Here is a 27,155-nt window from a genome sequence, read left to right as displayed (position 1 = left end):
TCTTTTCTTCGCCATTGCGTTAGAAAAAAAAATTATTAGTAAAATAGAATATTGACTTGGAAAATAAAACGATTTAAAAGAAAGTTGTGAAAAGTTACAGTACTCCTTTCGCACAACCTCCCGCCCGCTTTCGCTTTCCAATCACCTTTTTCTCTCGCTTTTGCGACCGCTTGTTGAATTCGACCGAACAATTTCCGCTTTATTTTCGATCGCGCAAACCCCGAAATATCACCGCCCACCTGCTCGCTCGCGCGCATTTAAAATTTGGACTAACAGAATAATTTCCGAGGTTCACATTGTCTTATAATTGTCTTTCTGGTTTTTATAGATGTTGAACAGCTGACAAAAGTTCAAATACTTTTTGTTTTAACTATATATAATTATATGCACGCAACCTGACCCTTTGACCTCGATTTGGCTTGGACTGAATATTTTATTTTAAACAATATTCTGACGTGAAATACAAAATGTATTTCAACACAAGTACGACAGGGTTGTCTGGGGTTTCGTTCCTGATTGTTGAGTCTTCGCAATGTGTTTTGTATAATTATTGTTGTTTTCCCCCGATGCTGAAGGACCGTAAAGCTAAATGGCAGTTACATGCATGGGCTGAGTGAAAGAAAATATTTCTAAGCCTAAAATAAAACCTAATATTACACCTCTTTGTGTATTTGTTAATTTTACATATGTTTGTCATGACAGTATGTTTGTAAATATCTAGAAAAATCTCGTCTTTCGTTGATAATTTCGATTGTTTGTTTGGAATGTCGATCCCCGTTGGTTTCTCTATACCGAGTTTAGGAAGGGCGTCGATCAACACCGTGACAATTAGCCGAGAGAAGACAAACATTGACCGTAATTCATGGAGATCATGTCCGTAATTTGTGGACTGAAACCCCAAATAATTAATCAAGTATTATTATTTTAATATATATTTTATTTTACATAGCAAAACTAAACCATGCCCAAAACAGAGCTAGAGTTGTTCGCGGTGAAACAACCGCATTGAAGACGATGTAACTTCAGCTAGCCATTTCTTACCTTGAAATAAAAAAAATAAAAATTCGAAGAGCATCGGGGCAAATATTAATAATCATCCTTATCAATCGCTTGCTTTATTTTATTCGAATCCATGAAATTCACGATTTTTTTTACATTTGTTGGCAACTTCCGCGCTAAAAATGATTGAAAATGTGGGTGTGGTTATTTTGCAAAGTCCTGTTGATAATACGGACAAATATGGTTCTGTGACCCAGTTCGTGCTCCGATCAGGTGACTCCCAGCCAATCAATGATGTTGTAACAAAGCATATCTGACGCTAATTTAAGGGTCGTCGTACAATCCAATCACCGGCGTCGATTCACATAGTTGTTTGTGCTGTGACAGGCTTCAAAATTATTCGCTGAAAAACATATATTTTGACAAACTGATGGAATTTGACCTTAGTTCAAAAAGAAAATACTAGACTAAGATACATTAGAGCTCACGCGAATCAGTTTTCTCTGCAAGTTGTGAAATAAAGTAAACCAGAGTAGCGTCGATGATTTTCAGCCCTGAAGGACTTTGAATTGTTCATCGACTGGCCACCAAATAGTTATGGCTATAACTAAATTTGACACGTTTTTCATTTAAGCCCAATAAATTATTCATACATGTCAAGCTCTGTTCGATTTTTTCAGGGCATGTGGCCGTTTTTAGTCGAAAATATTTTTTGTGGGAACACTTTTGCGGTACGTATACGGTATAGACCGAGCTCATTCAATGATCGTGACTTAATTTTAAAAATTGAATGTCAAATTTTACCAGACGTGGACCGATGTGGATTCGATATCGTTATTTTTGGAATTAATCACTAACATTTCCTCGTTTCTCTGCTCTGTCAAAAGGAGTTACCTAGGCTTTTTTCACGTAACTGTCTCATTAAAATAAAAATAAAAATATTACATCTAGAACAAGCACCCAAAACACGTAACAAGAAGTCCCAGTTCAGTTGCTTTCACGATACAAGTGTAATACAGCTATTAGATTTGAAGTGTCGTTCAGAATGTAATAATAGTTAATACTAGTTGTATGTTCACACTTTACTATCAAAACCACCATTTCGACCACCCATGTGCCAGTTTTCAGTGTTTGGGCGAGCGGTCAATGTTTTCAATGAGCGAGCGAGCGAAAAAAAACGCGATTAAAATGCGGTCGGTTTCCGGTCGGACAAGACCGCGTGGTCGGAAATTAAGCGATAAACGGTCGATGTAAAAGCGGAAAGTTCGGCGAAATGAGTACTGTATGACCATGTTTCTCCGACGAAGTCTCGACTGACAATAATGCTGACAATGGACGTTAGATAAACACACATTGTTTGCAACTGGAAGCTTATCACCCGTTATATCAGAATCGTCAACAACAGAGTATACAGATAAGATGTTATCATTTAATTCCTTCCAAAGATAAACACTATGCAAATACCCACGAAACGGCAGTTGTAGTCTTTTCTGCTAGTGTTTTAAAACACTAATTTGAGCAACGTTATTTCGCAATTTCGATCTTTTGTAAACCTGGGGTGATGTATCAAGGTCTAAAGTAACCGTTTTATCAATTTTTGAAAAATCAAGAAAAAAGTGAAAATTTCCCTTCTCGCTACCTTAATTATAAGCATCAGTAAAATTCTTTCTAAGTGAATAGTTTTTTTCAGTTGGCCTGGGACATTCAAATCAAAGACGTCGTCAAAATGGTGTGAACATTTCAGAATAAGCAAAAAAAAAAATGTGAGAGTAAATTACGTGTCAATCATCTGACCAGCCGGAAAACAGGAATGGAGAGAATGTTTTATGAAAATGACGCTTATCGTTCACAACAATGGCTATCACATCACGACTAAATGCCAAAATTCACCACACCCCGACACTTGCCGGCGTTCAAACGTCACTTAAAAAAATTAAATAAATGTTTTTACAATTTGAGGGAAACGGGTGAAAAATCGTCCACTAAGTTACAGCCTTGCGTGCAAACGGTCATGGCTTCGTGTTATCAACGCCACTGAGGAAAGGGATTAATATATTACGTAAATATGGTGAGATAATCATGCAGTTATACAAACATAGCGATCAACAACGTGTGACGCTGAGTCCAACATTTTTCTCAAACTTTAACGATACAGATGACATTATATGACGCACTGTTTTCGCAATCCGCAGTGAATCGTGCCGTGTTCAACACTATTCTATGTTCAGTCAGACGACCCGAAATGGGTCGGAGCAGGCTCTATAAAAAGCGAAGCAAAACGCTTTTTGTTGCCCGTAATGTATTGTGTTTTACAGAATATTTTAGTAATATTTTGCTACACAATGGCTATTCACAGTCTTTACTACTCAATCGCTCAAACGCCAGAAACACAAATTATCAAAGACAAATTCGAAATGAAGTCGCATTGGAAGGAAACCGAGGAGGTGTCATTCAACTGCTGACCAGAGGGCCAATAAAAATTCGACGAACCCTGATTTTAAACACAATATTATTATATAAACGCATTATATGTCACCGACCATACAAGTAAGACACAATTCAGACAAAAGGACAAACTCAAAATTACATTTAATTAGATGAAAAGCAAACACTTACTGGCATTGCGTATTGACCTCATTAGCAATTGACCCCGAAATCTCATTGCGACCGAGAGAACCACGCGAAGAGGACATGTGACATAGTCTCCATTGCCATATTTGGTCATTTTAATAATTGTGTCATTGTATTTATATCAGAAATTCGTGATAGTAATTTAGAATGACAATTTTAGCGCTCAACTGTAAAGCGAACATGTAAAACCAAAACAAAATTTAACTTCCAATCACAAGTCATCACACAAACACATCACTTGGTAGACTCAGTTTCAGTCACTCTGAATATTGAGTATATAGAAGTAGATAAAGTAGATATCCTATGCACAATTCCCCATTCCCGTTTTACTCGCGGGTATTTAGATTAACATATCTACAATGTAACTTATCTTCCAAGACAAACAAAATCGCCTAACTCAGTGAAAGTATATTGTTTACCAATCCAAGTTAATTTTGGAGGGCCGCTTAAATTCATATTTTGCAGCAGATTTCTCATTTCTTCATTCGATGATGTACACATCGGCCAGAATGTGGTTTTTCAGAAATGTGCGAAATAAAAATTCCAGTATATTGTAACAGTATTATGTCGATTGTGTCAGTTAAAAGTTTGCATCGTATTTTAAAACTTCATTCTCTACTCACTGATTGTCCCAACTTAACGTAAACCATATGAAAAGAAATGTTTTTTTGTTTTCAATAAGGTAACTCAACAAACTTTTCCCGCTCCAAAATATACATTGAGTCAAATAGGGATGGTGTATGTGTCGACGTGGTTTATTTTGTTATGAACGAATACTGTATTTAAGTATATTGTTATTCGCAATGCTCTTAATGAAAATTAACTTCTTTGCACTAATATTGAACTCAAGCTTAATTAGTTTCTATACATTTACCCGGTAAACGCAAAAATTGTGTGATTGCACGCGATTCACCACACAAATTCGCATTAATGCAAAAACATATTATATAATATAAGATTATTCAAGGCCGATATCTATCAAAGAATATGTGTATGCAGTTTAGTGACAAAATGTGCTTGTTCAGACTTCAGACTATTTATCATCGGTGATTGTTTAGTATTTAAAAATAACGGATACAATAAAACAACGTTTGAATTTTACTATAAAAATTGTTCTTCTAATTTCACAGAGTGAACAGTTGACCATTGGAATATAATACTTTATACATGTGTTACTAGTTGAGGTTGTAATGATGTTAGGGGAAAGCATGTTTGAGAAGTGAATAGAACGCGGTCTCATTGTCATGCACGTGCAACTCAATGTTATTATATCCAAATATGCTCGGTTTGTCGAACCACAAGACAGGAGTGCAATTCATATATTTGTTGTTGTCAAAAAAAATTAGTTTCATGAATTCAAAATTTGCAATATGTCAGAGTACAGAAATCATAATTTTTGTGTAATGTTTTCCCTGAACTGTGGTTCATGACTGTGTAATTAGGGATAAATCTGCGTTAAGGAAAACAGCTGTTACACAAATGTGTTTTCCTCGACCTTCTCAATAAATGGTCATTATTTATCAAAGACTATACCTGACAACAAAATGATGAAACCGTTAACCGTTTATTGTTCTGTTTTATTTCTATTTTCCCAATAACTTTGATATAGACATGCAGGCAACATAAAACAGTGATACAACATCCTTTCCCCGTCATTAGAATGACTAAAGTACTGTGAACAAAAAAAACAAATTAATTCCAATTCTGAAAAATGCACCAAAAGTGCATTAAAGTTCCGAATTCTCATGATCGATTGCTCAACTGATCTGAACTATCGATGTATTTGGATTTAGATTCCTCGTTATACAGTTTGTTTTCTGCCACCCAATAATCAAATGCCAGATTCTACATTGTTATATTAATGATATAAAATTTATTAACATTTAAAAATGGGGCAATTCTCAAGGGTGAAACTTATCATTCAGGTGATCTAAATGATAACTGACTTTGATAATGTACATTGTAATATTTCGACCACACAGTGTCCACGGTCACGGTGATTCGAAAAGTGTCGAGTGATTTTGGCGCTCAAACGGCGACATCCAATAAAACGGAAGAACAAGTTGCATATCATTTTGGCGGGAAATAATGACAATCTAAAGCATAGGAAGCCTAGATAAATGTAGTACTCCAAAACATTCCTGTATCGTCTTGCAGGTTTTAAACTCAGTAGCATCAGAAATCTGGATTTGATTTGAATTTTTTGTTATAAAACAGTTAAGTTCACTGGTATTGATTACGGAACAATGTAGTATATATGTAGTATATGACATATAATATAATTATCTAAACGCATTATATATGTCACCGACCATACAAGTAAGACACAATTCAAACAAAAGGACAAACTCAAAATTACAGTTACTTAGATGGAAAGCAAACATTTACTGGCATTGCGTATTGACCTCATTCGCAAATGACCTCGAAATCTCATTGAGACCGTAGATTAATATATCTAAAATGTAACTGACGTTCCAAGACAAACAAACAAACAAACTCGCTGAACCCAGTGAATGTACATTGTTTACAAATCAAAGTTAATTTTTGAGGATCGCTTAAATTTATATTATGCAGCAGATTTCGCATTACTCATTCACATTATTTATATTTGGACATATTGGAAAAGAGGTGGTTCTTCAGAATTGCGACATAGGAATAAAATTCCAGTATTATGTAACTAGAGACAATATTATGTCGATATGTCACTCCGAAATGTCACATTAAGTAAAATAGGAGGCATGGTGTAGTTTTCGATGCGGTTTCAAATTTTATGAGCAAATACTGTATTAAATATATCGGTAAACGAAAATTAACTTTTGTGTACCAATAATGAACGAAAGTACAATTAGTGCTCTATATATGTACCTGATAAATGCAAATATATGAGTGCTTGCCACGCGATTCACCAAACACATTCGTATTCGTGCAAAAAACGTATATTAGGATATTAAAAACCAAATATCAAAAACAATTTTTTTGAAGTGTAATGACAAAATATACTTATTCACACTTTAAATTGTGGATAGAACGCGGTCGCATTATCATGGACATGCTACTCAATATTATTATAACCAAATATTAGCCAGTTTGTGGAAGAACTAGTCAGGTTTTATATTTGTATTTATACATTTTATTGTTAAAAAGTTAGGTTTCAAGATTAAAAATCTGCGCGTGATGGACATTATGACAGAGAATTCATAATTACACAAATCGTACTTTGTGTAATGTTTTCCATTCACTGTGTTTCATGGTCGTGTACACAAAAAACGTAATTTGCAATTTTGTCTAATGAATCGCATGCAAGCACACAGCTATTACTATACACTGTGTTTTCGTCGCTTACCTCAATTAATGATCATTGTTTTATCGTGAAAAGACTAAACCTGACAACAAAATGCTGAACCTTAACCACATTTTTGCCGTTTAATGTGAATTCTTATTTCACAGTCGACTTTTAAAAATAATGAACGGTGACGTTATCATAACTAATGTATCTATTCACACGTGAAATACGGAATGACATAGAAGTGGAATCGTTTCAATAACATTGCTGGCCTATGTGCGCCAAACCCAGCTTTTATTTCCTTTGTAACAATTGCTTTTCTATTTTCCCAATAATTTTTAAACTATATCTATTTGATCCACTTCTAATTAAGAATGTCTAAAAACGTCAAAACAAACGTACAACTGTTGTTCACAAAAACTGTGAATCAAAGCAAATCAACTCCAGTTTTGAAAGATGCATCAAAAGCATGTAAAACATCCGCATTCACGTAATCGATTTATTAACTGGTCTGAATTACAGATGCATTTGGATTTGGCGTCCTACTCATACAGCTTCTTTTCTGCCACCCAGTATTCCAATGTCATGCTCTACATTGTTATGTTAATGGTATACAATTAATTAACTATAATTTGGAAAGGAACTATTCTCAGGGGTGAAACTTATCATTCAGGTGATCTAAATAATAACTGACTTGGATAATGTACATTGTAATATTTCGACCACACAGTGACCACGGTCACGGTTATAAGATAGGATAAACTAATATCCGAGTATTTGTCATGTTTTTACCAAAGTGTGTGATACTATCAATTCGAACTTGTATAAATATGCCTTGAAATAACGATATAGTCATCTTCGCGACTTGACATTGTGTGAGACAAGCTAAGGTAAGAGCAGATATTTAATTCTATACGTCAGTTTATGCGTTTCGCCATTACATTTTTTCATTTGCTATATTCCCATAGCTCGCTCAGCAAACAACGCAGGGACGGGCCGCTTTCCATGCATGTAAGCGCGTTGGTATTTTTCTTGTGCTATTTGATAGTATTATATTCTCACTTTGAACGTCAAATTTAACTGCATATAAATCTCAAATATAAATCTGCAATTTGTTGCAATATTTTTCAAAATAAAATGAGTATGAACATTTGGAAATTGTATCCAAATTCAACAAATACATTACGATATTTTTGTTAATTCTGAGTAAAATCGTCTACAAATCTTTAACATTATTGACAAAATACAAAACAAATTTGTAAATTTTCATATTACAAAAAGTGTCGAGTGATTTTGGCCCTCAATGGGCTACATCTAAACAAATGGAAGATAAATTTGCACATAATTTTGTCTGGAAATAATGACATTCTAAAGCTTAGAAAGTCTCCAAAATGCAAACCTTCGAAACATTTGTGTATCGTCTTTGGAGTTTTACAAATAAATGTGTTACATTACATTACATTACCATATAAACATTATGCTAACTATTATTTTGCACTCTATTTTACAGTAGCTGCACGTCAACGGTTTCTCAGCAAATAAACCTTCACTTAACAAAGTAAGTCGTTTCAATATTAGAGTCACATCACGATATACACTTGACGCCATTGGTTGTACTTTTTGCAAAGATATGTCTTTTTTGCCTTTCGATGAATCACGATGTGTACAATTAGGCTGCCAAATTTTATTGTTTTTTTTTACTGTAACAATATTGTGCACTTTGAAACTCTATCGTAATACTTCAGTCGCTATTCTAGTCTGTATTTACTTAACTGCACATAATGTATAACATACGGACACGTGAAACCATCCCAATTCAATTTCCAGAAAATTTAACTTTACGCACCAGGCATTTTGTGGTGCGTACTGTGCATCAAAGCTTTAAAGGGCGGTAGTCGTCGCGCCACTCACGCGCGTGATATGTAGGTCTCATATAAACGGAGATGTTGCGTAAATCAACGAGTACAAACTAATACATCGCCAAGCTTCAATTAGATATTTTCTATGTGAGTGGAAGGTATCGAAGCAGTCACCGGCAGTAATTAGTGCAAGTCGCGCCCAGGTTAAACCTCTTACTTATGATTTCAATTAAAATAGCGCATTGGATTGAGGGAAAACCAATATTTATCAACACAAATGTTGCGCATGTGCAGGGCGACGACCACCGCCCTTTAAGGCTTTAGTGTTGCAAAAAAAAGCAATTCCCGAAATAAATCAACAAATACAAATTGTGTTGTATGTTAATCTTGACATACTGGGTACTCTAAACACTTTGTGTGTTTGTATTTTCTCTCCTCCAGATGAAAGTTGCAATGATCGCTCTCCTCTTGGTTGGACTGATGATGGTGGCGCTGCCACAGGAAGCAGATGCATGCACTGCAAGTCAATGTGCGACATGTGCCAACTTTATCTCTGGTTTTGACGAATCTGACTGTGGTAGAGGTGGTGCAGCCTGTGCGACCTGCGCAGAAAACATGGCGAACTTCTTTTAGTGTTGACCAGAAAGATGAAATGAGAGTGTATGACCTGAGATTACCCAGTTTTAGAGTTGTAAACAACAACGGTGTCATGGCCATGAGATAATACAGCACACTGTCTATACGTAGAGACATTTATTATAGTAATCTACATATCCATATTACATAAATATATATTCATTAGATGTCAATAAACATTGAAGCATCAAATACTATGTTGTGTACATTAATCTTTATTATGTGCCTTATGTATCTTCACAGGGTCAAAGTGTGTGTCAAGTCGAGTGAGAGCGTAGTTTAATGATTCCGTTCTCATGCTATGGGTCACGAACAATTAAATATATGTTTATTCAGGATACTTTTGATAACAATAATCTGGGAGTCGTCACAAAACCCGGGTCATTTGATTAACACAAGAATGTCATGGTATACTATGTCCACACTATAGTATTCAGTAGCTGGCAAATACGTCAATTGGGGCGTGAGATGTTGAATGTCAATAACTTACGTCATACAGTTGGGCCAGAATAATCAACGAATAATGTGTATAGGTGTTGAGTGTTTAATAATATATTCGGGTTCAATTTTTAAAAAATGACAATCATGTAATGGCGTCTGGTCAAGTACAGGTGCACCTATGACTGATTTCTCACGGAGGCAAGCCAATGGGTCGTTTGGAGGTCGTTAAATCAAGGTTATAGCTAAAATCTTGGAAACGTTACGAACACCCTGGCATTGAATACGTAATAGAGAACCCCCGACTACGAGAAGTTCCTGGCTTAGAATCGTAGAGAGGAAAAAATAGTGGTACTTTAAATTATTCATGAGCAAAAGACGATGTGTACACTATATATTTAGTATTCATGTAAATTAACATATGTTAATCGCCGTACAATGTCATTGTCAAACTGTCTTTCAGTTTCATATTTGTTTGTTTATTTGTGGTATAATTGAATAACCCTCACTCAAAATTGTGTGTTATGGGATATAACGCCTCAGTGTTGGTTAAACTTTATATCCGATAAAGCCAAACTTAGCTACTTAAAAACCGGGAGCCCAAATGAAATGAGACAATTTCATTTTTTTTAAAGAATTGATTTGAAAGCACACACAGAGTCATGGGATGAAACTAAAACCAAATTAAAGGAATTTATAACATTGAATCTTGATATGGATAGTAATAAGCAAATCAAGTACGAGACGGCGCGCCGACTGGTAAACTCGAACCTACTGTCTAGACCAATTGTTTCAAAATTAAAGAGTATAAACAAATAGACAAGGTTTTAGAATCTGTTTACAAACTAAGAGACCCTGATTATAAAATCGCTATGGACCTACCAACGAAAGTACGATAGAAAAGATGGAAACCTTTGGCAAATTATTGATGAAAGCGCCTACAGTGGGCAAAACAGCGCATTCTAAATACGACAAACTAAAAATAGATGGTGAATTGTATGATGAATATAATAAAGTCGCCAGATTTTTTACACACCAAGTGATCATAGGATGAATGCCAAGGCTCGGGATTCTTTCGGACTCGAATTAACAATAATGACAACGACAATAACGAACATAATTCAGGTTTGCTCCTATTCAACTTTTTATTCTGGAACATGAATGGTCTATTTTCAAAGGTTAGCAATTAAGGCTTTTGTCGAGGCTCGATTGCCACACAACCATGACATTTCACATTTCATTTCGTTGCATGTGAATAGAAAACAAATTCAGTAGGTTAGAAACGATGATTGTATCTCAACGTTCTACAAGCATTAAAAGGATTTACATATTCAAAGACTTGGCAGCGCATCTAACGATATACATCGGATGTTAATTACGTAAAAATGTTGTATTATGTGTTCTCCAATTTGATTGGCTATCACTCGCCAGCTTGTTTCTATGTTTATGCAAATGAGAAAGTCTTGGGAATTTTGGATGATGAGCTAAGTATTTAAGCATGTATACAGATGCTGCAGTGGTTTGCATAAATAAGAAGACACAAATGTCTAATATCTAATGAAATTTCGTTACTACGTCGAACTAAAAAAGAAAAAATACGTATGAGCGTAACAATATCAATAAGCTAAAACTGGCGGCATTAAGCAAAAGTTCCAAGAATGTTTAGTCATTAGTTAAAACAAACATATGTGGTCCCTCCGACAATATTTCCACCTATGACTGGCAAGAATATTTTAACACAATTACGACGAAAAATCTAGATACTACATATTAAGTTGATTTTTACGAATTAATGAAACCATTTGTGGACACTGCAGATATGAATGGCCCAAACAAATTCCCTGCGATTATTCATGAAACATTACAATAATGATTGACGAGATTAAAGCCACCATTAAAAGAAATTGGTAAGACTACAGGACCAGATTGCCTTCCTGGTGATAACATTGTTATTATGAGTACCACTGTCAACAAATACCTGTCATCGAATTCGAAAAACTTTCGACGGAGTAGACCATTATACATTATTTGTAATATTAGTCCAGCTAGAAATGCGAGGCAAATTAATCAAGTCTCTCCACGCAACGTAGAAAACTATATCGGCTTGTGTTAACACGTTGTATTTTTTCTGCTTTTTCTTAGGAAGACTTCTCAGAAAGCTTCTCAGTCTTTCTTAAGCTTGGGTTTATGTAGGACTTTTATGACTTTATTAGTTTTTATATGCAGATGGTATTGTTTATTTAACAGTACTACTATTGACATATACAAGTTGTTAAATAGATTTGTGTTCAACTTGGAAAGTGTCTGTGAATATAGCGCAAGCTAAAAATATTGTATTTAGGAGGAGGTTTTGGAAAGTACGGAGCGCTGGGTATTTGAAGGCAGATCCAGTGATATGGTATCATTTTATAACTATTACTTTTTCATCAGTTGATGTTTGGCATTAAGCTCAACAACAAAATTAGTAACCAGGTCAGTAAATGTATCTTTAGTTTAAAATCACATTTTATGCATACAATGCATTAGTGACGATTTATATTATTTTTTTTTTTTTTTATTTTTATTTTTGTGTGTGTTTTGTTTTGTTTTGTTTTGTTACACTTTAATTAAACTTGTGTAAATACAGGGTAATGTACTGTGTATTGTCAGACATACAATACGTCAACTTTCCTTGAAGATTGTATTGGCTAATCATGTGTGTCTGATTATGTTGATATGAATGTGAACACGTGTCTGTTGTCATTATTTACAACATTTACAAATCAAATATATTACAGATGCACTAAATAATAACATATATAACTACATTCAAGCGTACCGAGGATTTAAAGCAGATCACTAACCTCAGACAGGCTCAAGGTAGATTAAAAAACAAGATTTTAGTATTCGAGCTTGAAATTGCAATTTCATCCCCCGTGGTGTAGTATCTAGTATCCAGATACTGGGACAATCGTTAAAAAATATCTCACACGAACAAAGAGTTAGATCTCGAGCAGTGTTGTGAAAGTCCACCTGAAAAACATTGGCGAAAAAATGACTGTTATAAACACAGGAATTGTTATGAGTCTGTCAGTTGTACCAGTGGCTCTACTCAGCAATAGAATTTGTGGCCGTGTCATAGGGTTAACACATTGTATATTGTAACTGCATAGTGCTTTATTTTGTTTACGTATAATTTTCCAAAGCTGGGTTTCACTGACGATTGGTGAATCTCAGTTTGCTGAAATATACGTTACAAAAGGTAACATGCATTTTAGCGAGAAAATATTGTACTCAACATCATTCATATATTGTGAACATATTCGAAAGAACGCCCCGGGAATTACTAGTATTATTTTACACTCCCCTGTCAATGTATTTCACAATCTAATTGATCTTGCATTATTTAACTCGCATTATTGATTGGTTTATTTTATTTGTGTTCTCATTATTTATATTTTTCTGGTCCAAGTTTTTTGTTAACTGTGCATGGATACATCAATTTCAGCTGCTATAAAAATATGATTCATTTAGTCGGAACGGAGATAGGGGCGGCGAGGAAAACTAAGTACCCTCTACTGACTTGTCAGGGCAGTGCAAGTATTTTTACTTTTTTATACATGACATGAATGATGTTGTGGAATACACATTATTAAATACCATGCTGATGGTACCGTTGGTAATGTTCCAGACGCTAATGCAAACATTGCTGTTGCCTATGCGCAGTATGACTTAAACATTGTAGTGAACTGGGTTGCGGAAAATGAACAAACTGCATGATTATACAAACTTCGAGGAAATGTTTTAATTACGTTACGCGACTCACTGCCATTGGCCAGCCAATAAGCATTTTAATAAATAAGTCTCGTAAGCACTATCGGGCGCCACAGTTGACGATAAACTAAGCCTTCGTGTAGAATCTATATATTCTTCATGAACTTACTGCAAATACGTTAGTACTGCAAGGTATCACCTCTGAAATAACATTTCAATAATGTTATATAAGGTAATTGTGACATTGGCCTTGAGCAGCTAATCCTTCAATTACCAAAGTGTGGTGAGAGAATCGCCCTTACAATGCCAGTATGCCACACATTCTGTTGAAATATTAAAGAAATCCAAACAGTTCACAATTTTGAGACGTATGTTTGTTAAATAATATAATAGCAGAGTACGACAGAACTCAAAAAACAAATCATTTCAACGCAATAGCGCCAAATGTTTTATGTCACGATACTTCCCTCAATAATGTATCTGCGTTTACAAAATCAAACACTGGCATATTTGCTTGCGCTTATTATACATACACAATTACTATTTCAATATACAATTCACGCAGTCGAGATCGGTCATCGTAGCGTCACTTGTATTGTCTTATTCCTAACTAAATAGCATGTGCCCAGTTTGTTTTCAGACATTGCATCGAATTGGAAAGCAATGTAAAACAGTTAGTAAATCGGTAATACAAACATGAAATCAGTTTCTCAGTGTCGTATAAATATGCTATTAAAATTATCTTTGCCTTACGCGGCCATAGACCCGGACAGTTTTGGTAAGTGCAGGCGAGTTTCTTCTAGATTTTAAAACGAGCTGTTACAATTGCATAATTCCGCTCATGGTTGCGAGAAACGTATACACGGTCAGAAGATGACATCTGATTATACTATCGACCAGCACATCAGGTATATGACAATGTATTAATCATCGGTTGTGAACAGTTCTGGACACGTGATGACGTCAAATGATTCTGTTAATATAGATATACATCAAATATTTTTTTTTTCATTAATCTAGTTATTAAATCAGTTATAACACGGCATCATATACCTGCCATATGTCGCCTGGCATGTCCTTGAAATCCAAAGCACAGTCAAATTTTGACAAAGCGAAGATTCGATATCTCTGTCCACGTGTACATTGTCAGCAACAATAACGACCGACTTCCGCTAGCCCATTCCTTCCGTAAACTTATCTGCCATCAGTATTCCAACTATATCAAAGATAAGAATTTTTAATTTCCTCTCTTTTTGTTATTAATTTCGAAAAAAAACCGATAATATGCGAGTGAAATTGTATAAATATAGCATCACCTAACCACACCGTCATCTTCACTGCCAACTCTTTCCAAGCTAAGGTGAGTAATTCCATTGCAATTTGTTTAACTTTTCTCGTTGACATATTGTTAGCACATAGCAACGCCCAGTGCTCCTACTAGCATAGTCATGGGCTCGTGATTTTGTGCAATTTTCTTACGCGTTTCCAGAGGCTATGATAGAATTTATATCTTTCGCTTGCATATTATACTGACTAATGCTTCTCCCTTTTTATGTTACAGTAGCTGCACGCCACCAATTTCTCGGTAAATAAACAAACACTCAACAAATCAAAGTAAGTTTTTCTTATGTTCTTATTAGAGTCACATTACAATGTGTTATCGACGCCATTAGTCGTACTGTAAAATAATTTATTTTCACTGATTTTTGGACAAGTTTAATGTAAAATATATATAAGGTATATTCGCTGGATTTTATTTTCACTGAAACATTTTTTCAGCGAAAATTAATTTCAAGTAAAAAAAATATATTCCACAGTATGTGTCACACTGAAATACGCCGGGTTCAATGAGACCGCATATTTTCATTTGTTTCCACTGTCGCTATATACTACTGAATTATCTAAATTATTGTGAAAACCGATGTATTTGTGTACAAGTAATGTGTATTACACGGCTAGATCTGTTGACCAATCAGAATCCGGGATTTGCAATGGGTTCGCTCTTTAGGAACAAAAGAATTGCACAAATACAGACAAACAATTATACAAAACTATGCAACTTTCTTACAACAAAGATAAATCACACACAAAAATCGTGACAGTGATGAATATCGTACATTTGAAAAAACAAACAAAATTGTTCAAAACACACGTTTTTTGTGTTTTCATTGACGAACTAGGCTTTTAGTGCCTGTGGGTTTGGGGCAGGAAAACGGGTTAGAGAGTGCGGGGCAGAAATATCAAAACCAATCTCATAATTTAGCTTATAATCCGGCGTCACACTGCAAATATTAATTGCCTTTGCTGAATTACTACTAGAAGGAGATGACTGACAACAAGTATTAAAAGTATTATAAATCAACGTGTTCAGCGTAATTTGAAAGTTCTTATTATTATGATTTTTCTCTGGCCCATTTTTTTATCAATTAGGTAACCGCTTAGTTGATAGTGTTCAGCAATAAGCCGCGTGGAGTTGAAGTAACTGCTAAATTCGCCTGATTAATGTATACAATAATAACATCAACGGATATATAAACGACGATCACGATCATTGGCAAATTGCAAATATACCTTGACAGTGCGTAACATGTTTTAGAACAAATTCACGATAACAAAATAGACGCGACAATTAACATCATTGTGTCATTGATCGGTTTCATATTAGCATATCAATGACGTCAGACGATAACTTATAAATAGCCGTTTAAAAAAATCGTATTAAACAGTTACAATTGCGCGCGCACCATTCTGACCAATAGCTCATCATAGAAATCAGACAAGCATTATGTAGCTGTTTCCATTTGCTAGTACATTGAGCCACTCGTTGTTACAATTCGTTTGACAAGTCAAGAACGATGTACAAAATGTATTTGGAGCAAAATATAGCGCACATTGTTGGAATAAAATAGGTATTCTGAACACGAAAACGTTCAAATGTAAAAAAAAAAGTAGAGAAATTTACGTGATAATTTACAGATGTTAGAGCCAGAATATTTGGCTTAGGTATATTGTTATTCGAATAATAAACACGAATTGTTTGACATTGTAATCCTAATACAAATTAACTCATAGCGTTTGTATTTTCTCTCCTTCAGATGAAAGTTGCAATGATGGCTCTCCTCTTGGTTGGACTGATGATGGTGGCGCTGCCACAGGAAGCAGATGCATGCACTGCAAGTCAATGTGCGACATGTGCCAACTTTATCTCTGGTTTTGACGAATCCGACTGTGGTAGAGGTGGTGCAGCCTGTACGACCTGCGCAGAAAACATGGCGAACTTCTTTTAGTGTTGACCAGCAAGATGAAATGAGAGTATATGACCTGAGATTAACCAGTTTTAGAATTGTAAACAACACCACTGTCATGGCCATGACATAACACAGCACACTGTCTATACGTAGAGACATTTATTATAGTCATTTACATATCCATATGACAGAAATATATATGATTAGATGTCAATAAACATTCAAGCATCAAATACTGTGTTGTGTACATTATTCTTCATCATGTGTCTTACCTTGACGCCTCGTATAAAGGGTGGTATTAAAGCGGGGGAGTCGTCACCTACGCATGCGTCAGGTGGCCATAGCGTGTCATTGTTTACAAGCGTCTACCCACCAGCCATTGCGTTCTTGGCGTGTGTTGTTATCGTCGCTTGGGACTCAATTCCCGCGCGTGCGCAGGTGAAGACCCCCCCCCGCTTTAATAAAGTTCTTGGTGTGTGGGGCCACTCAAACGAACTGTGTGTTCCCATACGAATGAGCTAACAATTTTTTCCTGAAATGGAAATAGTGTACCTGAATTGAGCCAATTGACTTTTTTTTGTGCAAATCAAGTGAAAAAGGTATATAAATTAGGTAAAACAGTCAATGATATTCCAAAATCGGGCCACGCCCCCCCTCTCCCGTCACCTTCGAGTTTTTTCGGCATTACGAGTGTTGTCGAAATGGCGCCATCAACGGGACCATAAAGCAGGAGATAGCTAGCAGACAGGATTGTTTTAGCATTTTCCATACGCACGCGTTTAGTAAACCAGCATATACAACGAACTACCACGATCGTTATCATGGAGAAACGCTGCGTTGTTGACGGGTGTAGCAACACACACGGTGATCGCGTAAGTTTGTATGCGTTCCCAAAAAATTCGAATTTACGACATCAGAGGACCAAAGCCGTCAAGAACACCAGGAAATATTGGAAATATTCTCTTTATTACGTTATCTGCAGTGCCATTTTACGCTCGAATCATTTGCTGATCCACTATCTGGATTAATTATGAATTATTTGGGTTTCGGGAATAAAAAACGGCGCAAACTGAAACCGGTGCCAACAGTATTGAATGTTCAAACTCAGTGCCTGTGCCTGAATCGCCACGGTCATTTTGGGGAGGTACATAATGTTGTTTATAAATAAATTTTGCACACAAAAAAAGTTAATTGTCCCAATTCAGTTACACTATAAAGCATGTGTATATGTGTATATGTGTATACCGTGACTGATATGCTATTTGGATATTACCTTAGCTTTGTGCTATTATTTAAAGCGGGGGAGTCGTCACCTGCGCATGCGTCAGATGGCCATAGCGTGTCATTGTTTACAAGCAAGCGTCTACCCGTGAGCCTTTGCGTTTTTAGTGTGTGTCGTTATCGTCGCTTGGGACTCAATTCCCACGCGTGCGCAGGTGACGACCCCCCCCCCCCGCTGTAAGTTTTTGATAACAAAACGATACGTTTTAGAGAAAACTTGAATTCATTAATGTTATTTCGTATACCAATGACAAGATATTGACGATACATCCTCGCTCACCCCAATGTTTGCATTTACAAGCAACTGGATAGAATAATGTACGCGTAGTATACTATTGCCAGTACTGGTTTCTTAAAGCGTTAAAGTGGGAGGGTCGTCATCTGCGCAGTCGCGGGAGTCCAAAACGACGATAACAACACACGCTAAAAACGCAAAGGCTCATGGGTAGACGCTTGTTTGTAAACAATGAAACACTATGGCCATCTGGCGCATGCGCAGGTGACGAGTGCCCCGCTTTAACCATCAAACAAAGTCAATCGCCTGATTGTTTGCAAAATTAAACTACTACTATAAACAGCTACATTATGTTTTTTCGTGATGACAACCCAGAATTATTAAGAGGAATTATGCAACAATGAAATGAACAGTGGGGGTTCTGGCGTTATGACACTCACTTTCTCCTTCACTTAAAGTATAGTTGTAGGTTTGTGGGCGTTTTTTTTCTTACCCAGGCAATCCTGTATGAAGACTGCTAAATTTTCGGAACTATGTCAGTGATGGAACGTACTCAAAAAAGGATTTTAAAATATAGGGAACCGAGACACGCGTATGTCATTAGAAGTCCCGAGAGTTTATTTACGTTGCACTTTGAATGGTAATTCACTGTCCATGACATATGCAAATGAGTTGCTGGCCTAAGAACGGTGCTGCGGTGCGCATGGAAGGTAGGAGGTGGGTGACTTCCTCTCATGGCTTGTCAGGCTTATGTCACCCTTATGTCACAAACAAGCTGATGTTGCTATAAAACTCATTAAACATGTTATTACCTATTTTAAATCATCTTATACTTTACATGCTAACTTCCAAGCACAATGTAAATGTTCTTCTCTTAAGCACTATTAGTACTGTACCTAGTAGTAGTTGTGTCTTTTTTATGTGATTTAGTTACTTCTTTTTGTTATACTTTTATTACAATTAGCTAAAATTGAGATGTAATTTCACAATACGGCGTAATAAAGTTATTATTATTATTATTATAATCGGTACCTGACTTTTCAGTGTCAAAAAATAACAACCTGAAACGAAAAGGTTGTTTTTAAACATCGCGGAAAAATCATGCACTCTGCGATGCCATCTTGGCTACCTTGATCGGAAATCCCCTTGTCGCCCAGCATGCACCGGTCATGATGTCACAATATGCGTTGTATGGCCGTGGTTGTCGACCTCTGGTACTTAGACACTCTATGAATACAAAGTCTCTCTCTGCCGACCTCTCAATGGTGATGTTTTGCGTAAATTCATCCAGCGAACCGGTAAGTTGTGATGCTGTACCGTAATTCCCGAGGTTCGCTTGACAAAACTGGATAACTGACCTAATGTATCATGTGCTTCATTATAGCACACACTTCACTATAAAAATAAACTATACAACTTAATCTTGGAAAAAACGAGAGTGGCATAATCGGTTCGTGAATTTACTTTCTTGTAGCTTTAGTTAACGTGGGGAAAATTTTCACTGACTTTCGATGGTTTTACAAATTATTACACAATAGCTCAATATGTCCTGAAAATAGTGAACATTTAACAATTTAAAGGGCGGTGGACATCGTACCGCGCATGCGTAATATTTGTGTTGATAAATATTAGTTTTCCCACAAAAACAAATTTTGACCCGGCGCAACGTACATGTTGTTGAACTCTTCCAATTACCAAATACATTACCTAGTTAAAGCTTGGTAACGTGCCAGTTTGTACTCGTTGGTCTGCGTAGCAGTCAAAATCGTCATCTTTGTTCATCTTTGAGACCGTATATCGCGCATGCGTGGCGCGACGACCCCGCCCTTTAATATATATCGCCTCATGACACATAGCCTGCATTAGGGTAAAATCATGTTCATTACATTGGTGGCAGCAGGCAGCAGTTAAGATATGGACAAGTAGCAAATTCAAACGCTGAATTTTATAAATTTAAGTGGAAGTGAAATATGCAGCAGCTTGGGACTACTGCAATATACGGATCATGCTGTTGACGATAACGAAACAAGATCCGAGAATGGAGAAGAAATTTAGCGACAGTGACCTGAATGTAAATGCAGAGGCATCATACACTGAATAGAATGGAATAGAATATTTTATTATCACTTTAAAGAAAATTTGACATTCCTTTGTTGGTACGTACATGATAGTAATGAATAGAATACAGCTTAAAATGTCAGCAGAAAATTATGGTATCATCACCATATTTGATGTTAAGTTTTTCCGTGTTGTATCCATTTTTGACAAATATCATGGACATCACGATTATGTCATCTACATTGAGCAGACTTGGTAATTCACCAAGTAGATCATTGATGTAAATGTTCAAAAGGGTGGGACTCAACGGACATCCTTGTTTTACTACATTTTGTAGTTCAAATGCAGATGTTATTTGATTTCCTAATTTCAGGATACTTTTCTTGTTTTTGATACATGTCTTTGATGATATTGTACATATTTCCTTTCACATTGTTTTGTTGCAGTTTATATAATTAACCTGTATTCCATATGGTATCAAAACATTTTCTCAGATCAATAAAACAACAGTAGTGTTTTTTATTGAGTGACTGGTATTTCGTGATCACAGTATGGAGTGTAAGTATGTGATCTGCTGTTCTATGTTTCTTACAAAAACCACTTTGATGTGGATGGATAATCTCTTTGTCTTTTAGATACAATGTATAAGGCAAAAGAATGTTACCGCACCAAGACATACATGCAGGAAGAAATTGACACATGAATGAATACGACAGATCAGAGACTAGTTCTATTGATTCAGTGCGATAAACATGTACTTGACACCGGGACACAGATACAATCAATGAGTTGGTCAAAGTCGCTGCCCAATTCATGCTAACTATGTTACAATGTGACGATGGATTCATGAGACCAACCTTGAAGCATGAGAATGCCATCAAAGTCAAATGTGCATTTTGCAGTCATGGACTACTAACTACACGGGAACCAAACATTGTTCCTGAGACATTGAATGGCATTTCGATAAGGCACACTTTGAGCTGTGCAATTTGGTAACAAATAAATAAATGAATACGCATCAAACAATGATGTAGAACATTCACGCAAATGGTGGAGCAAGGGATGCCGAACTTGAATAAATTAAAATAAAGAGTATGCTTATTAATGAGGCTATACGATTACCTAATTATACCCAACTTATGCCGAAGAGAATATTACATTCTGGCTCACATATGCTGCTATTTTCCATTCTCTCCATTCTCTCCATTGCCTCTTATCAAGGACAAATTAACGCGGGTTTATGGGGATTTCTTTTCTTTTTCATCAAATACCCAAAGATTGTTTTGTGCAAAACTTTGGCTATTATTTGACAAAATATGAGAATATTCGGTAATATAACCTGTTGTTCAGCCACTACTCTTACTTCCGTAAACCATTGGTATTTATGCTAATTGTAATCTGGCTCCAGTAATTACAAGGAAAGTACTCCTTCTTTGTCATCATTTACTATGAAAGTACTTCATTTCTCAAAACGAGTTTGTTAACCACATTTGTGATATTTTCATAATACTGTCATGAATTTGTTTTCGCGTATCTGTTGACCGACTTAATTAGCTGATTATTAGCGAATTGCTGTGTTATGTCTGTCATCGTTTAGGTCTATTTGAAGTTTTGGACGGAACTTGGCTCAGTGATTTGGAACTAATTACGAAATAGTCGTCGCCATTCTGACAGTTTATATTCATAGTTATTAATGTAGTGAACGATTAATCAAAAGATATGACGTATTCAGTACTTAGTGTGATTGGCTATATGATTGAAGGTTACGCCCTAGAGTCTTTTTACTGCTTTGTAATTGGTTAGAGTTTTGAAAATGAATAAAGAGAGTTTGAGTTGGTCTTGGCGAATACTCCACGACTGACGCAGTCGAGTCCCGGAGAGTCGAGTCCTGGAAAGTCGAGTCCAGTCCAGGGGCGAGCCTTGAGGCAGTCCAGTCTTGGGCTAGTCTTGGGTCAGCCTTGTGAGATTCTTGGAGACTTTTCCCCAGGGCGCTGTGTCTTACAGAGTGCTCGACAGATCGACTAAGACGAGAGTTGAAACGTATTTCGTTGTGTGTGTCTTATTTGACTGTAAAGTTAAAGTGACTTTTCCGACCCCGTACCTCAAGGGGACGAGATAGAGAGACGAGACGAGTTTCCCCCTGACAAGTGTGGAGAACCCCGAAAGTAGAAGAATATCCCCCTGATAATACATAACTTTATATAGTATTCGTTGTTCAAGTTCAATATATGTAACCCCCATAGTACTTTGGGAAACCCTGACATTCCCTTTGTACATACAAATATATAGTAATATGGTAACATGGCTTAAAACAATATACATGTATAACGTCAAATCCATTGTACAATATTATATGACAACCAGCCTTGTACGTACACGTCATCAAATATCTGGCAGATAAATTATTTTAAAGCGTGGTATCTCACTTAATTAAGAGTGACTCGAATTAATTAAAAGGTACTAACCAAATGTATGCAACCCAAGGTGTGTTAAGTAGGTTGATGCATGTTGTCCAATTGTGTATTAACTTAATGCATGGCATAAACTGTGCGTAAGGAGACCAATGAAATGGAGACATTTTTTAGTACGGTGCTTATATAGATTTCTGTCTATATTAAGTCCTAAATATTTTACGATTTGCTGCAGTGGAGCGCCATTTATTGTACAAATTTGTGTATTGTTATTTTTATTCTAAACAAAAGAGACTAACATGTAATTGGTTTTGTTAGTATGATTATTCGCATTACACCAGAAATTAATATATTAATCGATATTGTGCATATAAATGATTTAGTAAATGAGTGGAAAAAGAGTGGAATCATTAGCAAAGAACTTGAATTTAAAGAATGTTGAGGAGGTTGGTAAGTCTTTTATGTAAATTAGGTAGAACAGAGGCCCTAAAATGGAACCACGTGGGCATGATATTTGATAGGTATTAGTTGAGGTTTGCAAGTTATTTGTTGTGACATATAGTTCCCGAACCATTGAAGTTGTGTGCCACGAATGTTGTAGTTTTTATCCAGTAGTATGGGGTGGTATTTGTATCAAATGGCGTTGAGGAGTATAAACATGGTACAAGAATAATGTTCCCTTTATCAATGTCATTAAATAGACCATAGATTATGTCAATTAGAGCTAGTTTGGTGATATAGTTTTTACGAAAGACATATTAGTTTTTTGTTTTAAATTTGTTCAAATATGATCTGCTTGCTTACTATATTTTTTTCAATAATCTTTCTAATGATAGGGAGAATAGAGGTTGGTCAATAGTTATCCGGAAAGCCTTTTTTGTAGATTGGAATTACTTTAGCAGTTTCGAGCCGATCGGAGGAAACACCTACCGCCAGTGTCGAGTTTGTGATGTAACTGTGTTTTCTTTTCTATATGGTGCAACGTTTTTATATAAGACGAGCATGAATATGATTATGATCGCTGGCTTTACATTAAAGCGGGGGAATCGTCAAGTGCACATACGTCAGATGGCCATAGAGTGTCACTGTTTACACAAACAAGCGTCTACCCATGAGCCTTTACGTTTTAGCGTGTGTTGTTATCTATCGCTATAAATTAAAGTTGAATATCCTGTGACTTAACATAGAAATGTTTGCGGAGCTTAGATTTAGTAAAGGGGTGAGTACGGTACAGTTATATTAATATAAAACCAAACCTTCCCCCTTTACTAAACCTAAGCTACGCAAACTTGAATTAAAGCGGGGGAGTCGTCACCTGCGTATGCGTCAGATGGCCATAGCGTGTCAATGTTTACAAACAAAAGTTTACCTATGAGCCTTTGCGTTTTTAGCATGTGTTTTTTATCATCGCTTGGGACTCCGCGCGTACAATTACACACACACAAACAAACAAAACAAGTGAAAAAAGCCACATTGACCTGAACTTTTTGATTTCTAATCGTGATTTCAGTTTTTATAAATTTTGCTACATTGGTGCAAACGAGTAGGTTCTTACTGGAAATTAATTCACCTATGCCTCTGGTGATTTACTATTGAGATCGTGGATGTGTGAATTGGTATTTATTCCATATGATAAGATTCTTTTGTGGCGGCCAACTTCAATATTAAGAGTTTGGTCACTCACGAAATTAGGAGAGACAGACTCGTAAATCTGTTTTCTAGTTTGTTTAAGATCGGCTCCCAAGATGAAATTTTGTTCTATATATATGTTCTGAGTTTGTTTCTTCATTAGACGAGGTTCTACTGTCATCGAGAACCCCAGTCTTCTAGTGCGAAATAAAAGACTGTTTTGGGTCAGTGTGGTTTTAGGTAATTTGAGATAGATTCATTTTATCCGATTAATGAATTGGATGGCTTTGCTTGGTGTCACTCAGCAAAGAAGTTACTCTCAGATACCGTTTGGTTCTAATTTGATAGTAGTTACCGTGCCGTTTATTCGTCAATGGAGGTAAAGAGGTTTGGCTACACGTCTTACGTGTACGCGAAACATCACGCATTTTTCACGCATTTTTGTGGCGATGTCATCGATTTCGGAGAACTTTTTTGGGGGGGGGGGATTCACCCAAACGTTAATATTGTCCTAAATGTTATGAGCCCGGATTTAATGTCACACGAGACAAAATACTAGGAAGAACACAGGTTATGTTAAGAGTTTATTATAAAAGATTGTAATGGAACAAAATAGCGGTTTTTAGCCCCGAATGAGGTCAATGAGCATTACGCCATGCGATCAATTTATTTTCGATTCGGACAATCGAATGAGTAGTGATGTATTTAAACAGAAACAGCGCAAATTGTAGATATATTTAAAGCGGGGGAGTCGTCACCTGTGAATGCGTCAGACGGTCATAGCGTGCCGTTGTTTACAAACAAGCGTCTACCCATGAGCCTTTTCGTTTTTAGCATGCGTTGTTGTCGTCGGTTGGGACTCAATTCCCGTGCGTGCGCAGGTGACGATCCTTCCGCTTTAATAGACCGGTCGGTTATCGTCATGCTTACTCAAATTTATGTAAACAAACAGCGTGTTTTACACGCGTAATATACGTCCCTATCGGTCCCATATCGAACAGGACGTGACGCGACGACCACCGCCACCGGCAGGGACAATTCATCGGATTCACAACATATCAACAAAAAATCACAGCAAAGTAACACAGTACAGGTTGGAAATGTTTTATTGTCTGTTCACGTTGACCTCATCTGATCTCTGTACTGAAAAATGTAATAATAATAAACAAATGTTTACTCTGATATTTAAAAAAAGTTTTAGTATTCATGTTAAATCATTATTTAAAGCGGGAGTGTCGTCACCTGCGCATGCGTCAGATGGCCATAGCGTGTCATTGTTTACAAACAAGCGTCTACCCATGAGCCTTTGCGTTTTTAGCGTGTGTTGTTATCGTCGCTTGGGACTCAATTCCCACGCGTGCGCAGGTGACGACCCTCCGCTTTAAAGATTATTGTTTCTAAAAATTGCAAAATTAAGGTAGAAGCCTAGTCATAATTTTTGACAAAATTGGTCATAAATTGCATGACAATGTTCATTAGTTTATTATGTACAATAATGAAGCTAATGTCCCATGGTACAATGAAATAGCATTATTTTGTGTTTTACAGTTATGCTTTTTGAGAAACGTGTCCTAATATTTCTTGAAAATTGCTATTTTTAGAACAATTCCATAGAACACAATGTTAAAGTAAAATTGTATTTTTTGACACCCAGATTTTTTAAATAATTCAGAACAATATATGATTTTTTCAGCCTATGTCACCAGGCTAGATTTTGAGATATTGCATAATATCTCTGCCATAGGAACCTGTGGTAAAAGTGTTATAATAGTGTCAAAATGGCGACTTTCCACTAAAATACAACCATCAATTTTTCGAAAAAAAGGCTGGTGACCTCCAACTTTTTTTTAGGTCAATATCCTTATATTGCCTTAGAGTACAATTTATTGCAAAATGAATAAATTCTGGGTTTTTAATTCATGAGTTTTCTTTCTGCATTTTAGTTATTATTTTGCAAAAAAGTAGTAGCTGGAAACAAAATCAGTGTCTCCAGTTATTTTTTTGCAGTACTCTCTAACAATTATTGTAGAATCTACAGCAACCTATCTTTAAAATCCCCCTTCCTTCGACCTAGAAAGACCTTCCATCGCTATCGAGGCAAAAATGGGTCACACATACAAAATAATGTTACTCGGCTGAAGCTAGCCACAGTCCCTCTATAGAGTGACTGTGAGCTAGCAGACACTCCCAGTAGACAGTGGAAGCTAGCAGACACACTAGCAGCCAGTTTCCGTGATGCACGTCAGTGTTCGCGGCGCATCCAACGAGCGACGAACGCAATGTCGTCAACTCTTACAAAGATTATAGCAAAAATAATAACAACAGAAACAAGTTAGGAAATAAAATTGCTACATGTACAGCCAGTTTAAAGATGGTTAAGGCGGCCAAATTGCAGAAAGCCTTTGTGTAACAGTTACCGTAAATCGCATTGAGAACTTACAACACACGGAAGTGTAAATGTCGCACTGATGCATAGAATTGTGGGTAAATTTATGGGTCAAGGGTGAAGGATCAACTGTATTCCCCAGTCTCTCAGCTTATTTCATGGAATATAATGCATGTGTTTGGGTCACGTAAATGTTACTAAGAATCATATACAGCGACACAATGGGACAAATTGATAATCAAATTTGAATCTGTTCAAGAATTTTTTGTTGTGGACCTCACTGGAGAAATTACTCAACAAACACACGT

The 27,155-nt window shown here is 36.3% G+C and overlaps 1 long non-coding RNA gene across 1 annotated transcript; it reads left to right on the top strand.

Annotated features, from left to right (window-relative positions):
- Positions 1-14,839: 14,839 nt before the first annotated feature.
- Positions 14,840-17,080, top strand: LOC102806477 (uncharacterized). The gene is made up of 3 exons (XR_438238.3): positions 14,840-14,959; positions 15,161-15,213; positions 16,695-17,080. It is a non-coding gene; the product is annotated as an uncharacterized LOC102806477 (long non-coding RNA).
- Positions 17,081-27,155: the final 10,075 nt, after the last annotated feature.

This window comes from Saccoglossus kowalevskii, chromosome 5 (genome assembly GCF_978046115.1).
Source record: "Saccoglossus kowalevskii chromosome 5, keSacKowa6.1, whole genome shotgun sequence".
Taxonomy (NCBI): domain Eukaryota; kingdom Metazoa; phylum Hemichordata; class Enteropneusta; family Harrimaniidae; genus Saccoglossus; species Saccoglossus kowalevskii.
Note: the sequence above shows the minus strand (reverse complement) of the source record. Positions and strands in the feature narration are given on the sequence as shown.